This window comes from Meleagris gallopavo, chromosome 5, assembly GCF_000146605.3.
Source record: "Meleagris gallopavo isolate NT-WF06-2002-E0010 breed Aviagen turkey brand Nicholas breeding stock chromosome 5, Turkey_5.1, whole genome shotgun sequence".
Classification (NCBI taxonomy): domain Eukaryota; kingdom Metazoa; phylum Chordata; class Aves; order Galliformes; family Phasianidae; genus Meleagris; species Meleagris gallopavo.
This window is the reverse complement of record NC_015015.2, coordinates 49,052,074-49,061,245: the sequence shown is the minus strand read 5'-3', so window position 1 is coordinate 49,061,245 and position 9,172 is coordinate 49,052,074. Positions and strand designations below refer to the sequence as shown.

At 40.7% G+C, this 9,172-nt stretch overlaps 1 protein-coding gene across 1 annotated transcript in view; it reads right to left on the bottom strand.

Moving 5' to 3' along the window:
* The window catches only part of TRAF3 (TNF receptor associated factor 3), a 68,696-nt gene that overhangs the window by 49,787 nt on the left and 9,737 nt on the right, over positions 1-9,172 (bottom strand). Inside the window, 1 exon segment of the mRNA XM_019615896.2 lies at positions 993-1,134. The gene's annotated coding sequence lies outside the window, so the exon portion shown is untranslated.

Here is a 9,172-nt window from a genome sequence, read left to right as displayed (position 1 = left end):
AAAAAATCTTCAGATGTACTCCTTTTCCATACAAAGTTTTGAAAGAACTTCTCTAGCTTCCAGCTTTATAAAGCTGCACCTGCTCTGAGAAACAGTACACAGAATCTCATGCTCTGTAGTCTCAGAGTATCATCTGCTGCTGCTCTCTAAGGACACGACCCCTACTGCTCACCCAGAGAACTCAGGAATATTCTGTGTTCTTGTCAAGAAGTTAAAAGGAGCATCTGTTTCACTCGTCCAAACTTATTTTACAGTTAAAACCAAAGGCAAACAGGACTGCCAGATTTTTGTAGAAGTACCTTTTCTTTCCAAACTCAGAAAAAGCAAGGTGTAACAAGGAAGGAAAGGAGAACCCCAAATATATTTAATGTACCATTCTAAAATATTTCTTCCTCTTGACTAAGGAAGTGGCTAACATTTATAGTGTTTGTAAGCTATTTCCAAAAAAAAAACAAAAAAACCAACAACAATTCTCCCACTGGTATTCAATGAAATAGAGATACTAACGCTTACCTTGGTTGCAAATAGAATAAAAGTGATAAAATGTACCAAAAAATTATAAATAAAGAAACCTCCATATACTATCAGACATCGTAACTCCACCAAGCAGACACTGAAGAAGAATTTGCTAAACAGTCCACTTGGATTGTGTGGAAGACACAAAAGAAGAGCGGTGCTATGAGAGGGCTGGCTTACAGAAACAAGAGAAACTTGCTTGAGATTTGAGGCATCACACCCGAAAGCAAGTTCAAGCACTGAAGACAATTTGTAAAATTAATACCATCAACTTGGAGATGTGAAAACATAAAGGAGAATAAGGTACTTTACGGTTTCACACAGTTACAGGAATTCTACCACTACCCCTCCCCCCCCAAAACAAAACAAAACCAAAAAGAGAAAACAACACTCACACAACTGTCACAAGATTTCTAAAATTACAAAAAACAATGTATATAGCAAAAAAATAAAAAATAAAAAAAATCACAACCTACCTGTTTACATGAAAAAAATTCACAGCACAATCACAGTGATACACAAGACTGCAGTGTGTACTTCCAATGGATTAATACATTGTCTCCTGCTGCTGAGACCTGGTCTTGATTCAGTTAAAGCCTAAGCACTCAGGCTTTCCTGCTGGGAAACAAAAACTAAAGTTGGTTTCAAGTGTCTTCTTTTAATATACAGAAACAATTCTCTCAAGCTTGAAGGCATAAAAGAAAAATAGTACATTAAAGTTGCATGAAACCATACAAACTACATCAACTCAAAAAGCCACACTGAAATTTATTAGTTGACCAGAAAATTCATTGCAAAAAAGTATTTACTTCATGGAGGAAGTCACCACTGTCACCACGGAGTGAGTCAAGCTGATCTGCAAGAATGTTTTACATAATGGGAAAATTTTTATTGGCCAGAGGTTCACAGTGTTCTTAAATTTCCAGAAACTGCAGATGTAAAGATACTTCTGTTAACCTGAACCAAAACCAAGAAAAGAAACTATCTATCTGAGATGCATGCTCCATTTCTCAACACAGATCTAATTTTACTAGCGACTGTACTTCAACTTATTCAGCAAAGGAAACGTTCATACTCAGATGAAAAAGAGAGGACATACAAAGACTGAAAACAAAGGTAGACTTAATATCACCATCAAGCAGCATTAAAACCCATTGGCTAGCATACCAAGGCCATATCTGAGTTGCAATACTGAGAACTAAATGTAGTTTAAGCTACCAATTTATTCTTGTAAAAAAATGATTATTTGTGAAACAATCAGAATGGATTTACAAGAAGGCACGATACCATCTTAATTCCTCCATGTTCACCTTACTGGGAAATGACAGCCAACAAGAGAGCCAACGATCACTGCAGTCAGTCAGTAACAAATTGAAAAGTTTTCTTGCCTTCTTTTACCAACGAAAACATACTCCACCACAACTACAGGATAAAATCCAGTTCATTCAGAGTAACTACAATGAGAGAATCTTTCCTCCATTTTTCAGAGGTTGATAACGGCTTTAAATCAATCAGGTAGCTCAAAATAAAATCAGAGCATAAATTCAAAGCATTTCACAGTGCAGATATTCTTCTCCTTAGCCTGCTGAAAATGCAATAAATTTACAAATTCAGATTGTCTAGATTATTGCTTATAGCTTAGTTTCTGCTTTTATTTATTTTTTCATAATGCTAAGGACTAAGTTTTCTTTTTTTAATTATACAACTTCTGGAAAGTTGCAAATACTTTTAATTAATGTTGTGGATCTTCATTGCAGAAGTATTAGGATTTGAGTTCTAGAGTATTTTAGATTGCAAAAATCAAACATTAATTAAATCTAACTATATAGCAGCTCAAAAGCAGAAAGACCACATTTGTTTTAACACTGAAATACAACTGGCACTTTAGGAAGAGTACAGGAATGCCATCCAGGCGTAGATCGGGAAAGACAAGGCAAAGGTGGAACAAAACTTGGCAAGGGATGTAAAAAATAAGGGATTCTGCAGGTATATTGGTTAGAAAAGAAAGACCAAGGTGAATATAACCCCCTGTCATGGTTTCTTGGTTTTTCATCAGTATTCCACATCATAACATCATGCAGTGCACTGGAAGTTAAAGAGTGAATGCTGCAGTTCCATGGATTGTCAGCGTTTCTGGTTTCTCAGTTTCAGAAGAGCAGAATGAACTACAACTCCCAGAAGACTTCATTTTTCCGTTTCCATTTTCCATTCAGAGGGAAAGATAAAATGAACTGGGAGTCACGAGACCTCTCCCTGTTCCCTGGCTGCTTCACCTACAACATTAGAGTAAGGACTTCAGCTTCAGAAACTCTCTCTTTTGGATTTTATTTGATTTATTAGCTTCAATTTCCAAACATATTTGTATGATATTGTGTTATCTCACATTCCACTACTACAAGTTTTTCCTTCAGCTCATTGCAGCTGTTTTCCTTCATCCAGGCCCATCTCCCTACCTTTTCCTTTCCCCCATCCCCTTCTTTTCCCAGGGCACGAAATGGTGGGTCCCTTCACCTCCATTGTGGAAATAGGCTGAACTCAGAATACCCCTCAATAAATGAGAAGGGAGAAATGGTAACCACAGACATGGTTACAGCTACTCAAAAAGTCATTTGCTTCAGTCTCTCACATTCCTAAACTACTAGGTGGGAATTGAGGAAGCAAAAACCATCCCACTGTAAGCAAAGAGGTTAGAGACCTCCCGATGAGATTGAATGTCTGCAAGACTATGGGGCCCCATGACATGCATCCCCAGTTGCCAGGCCACTCTCCATTGCATCTGAAAAGTCACAGCTGTCAGGTAAAGCCCCCGTGACTGGAAAAAGGAAGATATGGATTTGAAGGCTGGACTACTCAGTGGATAAGGAATCGGTTGGATGGTTGCAGCCAGAGGGTTGTAGTCAACAGCTCTGTGTCCAGGTGGAGGCTAGTGATGAGTGGTGTTTCAAGGGTCTGCCTTGAGACCAGTGCTCCTCAACATCTTTATCATGACCCAGAACAGTGGGATTGAGAACATGCTCAGTATGAGGATGTTTCTCACTCAGAGGATGGTGATGCACTGGAACAGGTTGCCCAAAGAGGTTGTGGATGCCCTGTCCTCAGAGGCATTCAATACAAGGCTGGATGTGTATCTGTGCAGCCTGGCCTAGATGTTGCCAACCCTGCCCATGGAAGGGGGGTTGAAAATAGACAATCTTTGAGGTCCTTTTCAACCCAGGCCATTCTATGTTTGCTCGTGACACAAAGCTGAGTGGTATAGTTGACACAACAGAAGGAAGGGATGCCATCCAAAGGGACCAGCACAAGCATGAAAAGTGGGTCCATGTGAACTTAATGAGGTTCAACAATACCAAGCTAAAGGTGTTACACTTCAGTCATGGCAATACCAGGTATTGTACAGACTGGGAGAACATATTGAGAGCAGCGCTGAGGAGGACTTGAGGGTCCTGGAGAATGAAAAGCTCAACATGAGGCAGCAATGGGCACTTGCAGTCCAGAAGGCCAACAGTACCCTGGGCTTCATCAAAGGGGAGTGGCCAGCAAGGCAAGGGAGGTGACTGTCCCCCTCTTCTCTGACCTCAAGAGACTTCATCTGCAGTACTGCATCTAGTCTTCGGCCCCTGCCACAAGACAGACATAGAACTGCTGGAGCAGATCCAGAGGAGGTTCATGAAGATGATCAGAGGGGCTGGAGCACCTCTCCTGTAAAGAAAACCTGAGGGAGTTGGGCTTGTTCAGTTTAGGGAAGAGAAGGCTCCAGGAAGACCGCTTTGTGGCCTTCCAGTACTTGAGGAGAGCTTTTAAGATGGAGAGAGATCAACTTTTAACATGGACATTTAGGGATAGGACAGCGAGGAATGGTTTTAAACTAGAAGGGGGAAGATTTAGATAAGGAATTAGGAGGCAATTTTTTTTACTCAGAGTAGTGAGGTACTGAAACAGTTTGCCCACAGAAACGGTGTATGCCCCATCCCTGGAGGCGTTACCAAGACCAGGCAGAGTGGGGCCCTAAGCAGTCTGATCTAGCGAGTGGCAACCCTGCCGACAGCACTGGGGCTGGAACTAGATGATCTTTAGGATCTCTTCCAACCCAAGCCGTACATTCTATGATTCTATGAAATCAGAAAACATATTTTTAACTGTTATCTGAGGATGAACCCACACATTTATCTGAAGGCTCAAGTTCTATGCTTGGAACATACAGCCCAAGACAAGTAATGCAGCTGTATTACCTAAGTAAAATACAACACATCTGAGCTGTAGTGGCCAAAGCAATGAACTGTCCCAAAGATCCAAAGTTGCCAGCAGTTTTTCCAGAAACCAAGCACAGCTTTTTACATTCCCCAGGATAACTGAGCACCTTCACCCTGCACCCAGCCTTCCTATTGGTCTGAACAGCATGGTATTTTCACTGGCTTCATTAACTTTATCCGTCAAGCGAATACCAGTCCTCACCTTCCATGAACTACCAGGCTGCACTCCCTGCCTTATCAAAAAACCACAGCCAGAACAATACTGGTTTTGTGGTCTGCCTTAGTTTTTCCACCTAAAGGCAGCTGATGCTCTTCAAATTTTAAGTATAAGCACAGCTCTTCCTAGTGTGTTATGCAATCAGAAGTCATACTGGAACAAGTTTAATCTGTTCTTTTGAAAGATGGTCCTAAAAAGATCAGAAACCTTTGAGCCACTGCCATAAGCAAGGGTCATGCCAGGAAAGCACTTTTCCTTAACTCAGATAGGAATACAATGCTACAGAGGGTTCAGAAGGTCTTGTCAAATAACATATTTCCACTTGCTTAAGGAAAGGGCCTTAGTACAGTAATACAAAACTGCACCATGACAGAAAAAAAAAGAGAAAGCAGTACTAGCAAACCAGACAAGAGGCAAAGAACACATAAAAAAAGAACTCCTTGCAGCAGCAGCAAACAGATGTATGCTAGCCCCTAGTGTAATCCTATAAAGAAAGGAAGAAAGGAGCAGATGAAGGACAAACAGAATATCACCACACAACTGGAAGACTCCTTTGTTCTTGTAATTGAGACCTCTGTCCTTCTACTGTACTCTGCTCGCAGGCAGATTAAGAAGCCCCCTCTTGGTTGATGACACCAAGCTGAGTGGTACAGGTGACACATTAGAGGGAAGGGATGCCATCCAGGACCCGGACAGGCTTAAGAGGTGGATCCATGCCAACCTCACGAAGTTCAATATGGCCAAGTGCAAAGTCCTGCATCTGGGTAGGGGCAATCCCAAGCACAAATACAGGCTGGGCAGAGAATGGCTTGGGAGCAACCCTAAGGAGAAGGATTTGGGGGTGCTGGTTGAAAGACTCAACATGAGGCAATGGGAGCTTGCAGCCTGAAAAACCAACTGTTTCCTGGGTTGTATCAAGAAAAGTGTGACCAGCAGGTCAAGGGAGGTGATTCTGCCCCTCTGTTCTGCTCTAATGAGATCCTACTTGGAGTACTGAGTCCAGTTCTGGGGCCCCCAACACAAGAAAGACATGGAGCAGATAGAGCAGGTCCAGAGGTGGGCCACGAAGACAATTAGAGGGTTGGAGCACCTCCTCTTGCAGGGACAGGCTGAGAGAGTTGGAGGTTTTCAGACTGAAGAAGAAAAGGCTCTGGGAGGACCTTATAGCAGCCTCCCATTACCTGAAGGGGGCCTACAGGAAAGCTGGGGAGGGACTTTTTATAAGGCATGTAGCGACAGAACAAAGAGAAATGGCTTTAAACTGGAAGAGAGTAGATACAGAACTAGATATTAAAAAGAAATTCTTTACTGTGAAGGTGGCAAGACACTGGAACAGGTTGCCCAGAGTGGTTGTGGATGTGCCCTCCCTGGAAGTGTTCCAGGCCAGGCTGGATGGGGCCTTGAGCAACTGGGTCTAGTGGGTAGTATACCTGCCTTTAGCAGGGGGGTTGGAACTAGATGATCTTAAAGGTCTCTTCCAACCCAAATGATTCTATAATTCTATTATATCACTATTCACAAGCAGCTGAGTGTTCACTACAAATGTATTCACTTCTCAGACTTTACACCTACAGTCCGACTGTTTCCAAGTCAAGAGTGTGGACCAGAAACCCTTATGTTTGGGCAAACTACAGGCAATAGCAACTGATTGAAGATGTGTAACATTCCCGTACTTGCTTCCACTATACAGTTTTTGCCATGTTCCATACTGGTTTTACCGATTGACATAGCACTGAAAAGTCATCAGCCCAGTTTCAATTCCCATCCCTCCTATTTTTCCAAAGTTAGTTAACTCGGACCATCTTCTCTAACTTGTTTTTCCAGGACCATGGCAAAGCTGTAATACTGTCACAAAGAGCACTGACCATTCCCTGCAACTGCACAAAGAATGACCCAGTCACCACATCATCTCTAGCTATTGAAAACAGATGAATATCCAGCATTAGCCTAGAACAATGGGAGCTGAACTCTTCTGTACTAATTACAGCCATTATATGCTGACCTCTTTATTCAAGCAGTGAACATCTCAATACACAGGGTGGCTTAATCAGGGGCCATAGAAAAATGTCTCAGAAGTACAAAGATTAAGGGTTTCTTAAATGTGTTCCTATTTACAGGAGGAAGAGTAGAGAGCAGAAGAACAAAGAAACAACATCAGTTTAAAGAGAGTACCTCAGAAAGCTCTACCAGGGCAGTCAGGCCATGCATGAACATGTGAATTATTATATGCTCTCTAAATGCTTTTGATCCTATTTTACTTACTGTATCTAATACTTGGCGATAGGCTCTAATGCCTGAGCCCCAGTGACTAACAAGAGCCATTAAGATTCTGCTGTATCTTTGTTTGGTCTTCACATCTTTCCCTTTGAATTTACCATGCCTGTAGTGTTAATAAAAATTACAACATGGTTCCTTAATTTTTACTGTTCACTTCACAACTTCATACAATGTAAAACTTATATTCACTGGTGGTTTAAGTAGCATTCATGGTATCAAGACAACTCCAGCACACTACAGCTCTGGGTCTGTTTTACAAATAGGGGAAAGATGCCATTTCATTTCAGTGCTTGTAACAGCATCAGGACTGACATGTTGGTCATAAATTCAGACTTAGGCATTTCATTTAGGATGAGGCTGTAGGCCAAGTATTTCGAGCTCAATGACATCTTGAATTGGATTCAGTATTTGAAAGCAGGAGAACAAGAGAAACTGAAGATGCAAGAAAAATGCAGGCTATACAAAAATTTAAGAGCAGTGAGCTACCCAAAGCCAATGACTGTACCCCAATCAAGACCTGTTCATTTTAAATTGGAATTCTGTTCTCCAGAGAACTTGCACGCAATCTCAGTTTGGTGTCCATCTGCAAAAGTAATGGCTGCGTTCTCTATTGTTCAATCCTTTAAATCACTGTTGAAAATTTTAACCACCTCAGGAGACAAAAATAGATGCCTAGGCAGTGTATCAGAGGATAATCACAGTTATTGGCATCCTTCTTCTCACTTTTCCAGTTCATTCCACACTATCCCTGCAACTACATCCTGTAAAACAGAACATCTTAACCCAGTCTCCTAGATGTCGAATCATGACACCAAAAGAACTGTGATAAAAATCCTATGGAAAAATTCTAATAGCTTTTACCATCATTCTGCTATCTTGCAGATGTTTACAAGTTACATTTATTCTAGTTTTCCTGGTAAATATAATTCTGCTACTCAGTTTCACATTACTCATTTCACAGAAATCACAAGATAAAACACTAAAAAACATCTGGAATTGCATTTAACCTCTATGAATCACCACAAACATGCTGAAGAGTTAACCGCTAGCTGGATTATGCATTATATCACCTCATTCTTACATAGAAAAAAGCAGAGTTCATTACTTTATTCCTCTTGGCATCAACTATTGTTACTTTTCCCATCTTACTGACTGCTGGAACAATATCTTCCTACTGTTCAAAATGATATGAAAGATAATGAGAACATATTTTTACCTCCTTCACTAGTTTGATATTGTTTTATGTCTCAAACACTCCTCTTTTTTACTCCATGTGCCTGCGTCATTCTTTCTTACTTACCCTTAACATTCTCACCTAGCTTCAACTTCTTTTTTTTCTTGGATCTGAGGTCATTAGCAGTGTATTGACTTAAGCAAATAGGTCTGCTGCTATGTGCCAGTGCAAAAGGAAGTACAAATCAGTAATTCACACTTCTTCCCAACAGAGCAGGTAACATTACTGAATTCTTCTTGGTTTCTAATATGTTTCCTATGGCATCCTACAAGTTTTCTGAACTCTAGCTATTCTACTGTTCTCTATTTTGTTATTCTTCCCCCATCGTTTCCTAGAAATAATGAATTAATCAGTTCAAGTTAATCTTTCACAAGCTACTTTTTATTTCTGTTTCTTAACCAGCTCTTTCCTCTCTTTGTCATCGCTAAATCAAGACAAGTTTCTTATCGAGAGCTTTCCTGTGTATCAATAAACATAAGAGCACTGTCCCACCCACACTCCTTTCCTGAAGAATGTATATGCAAATAAAATCCTTCATTTACTCCAAATTTCATATTTGATTGTTCATTTGTTGTTGTTTTTCTTAAGCAGAAATAAGTTTTGCCATCTATTTTCAGTGGATCTATTACAACACTGCTTTTACCAGACTCTAGAACCCCTTCAACTTTTTTTGCCAAA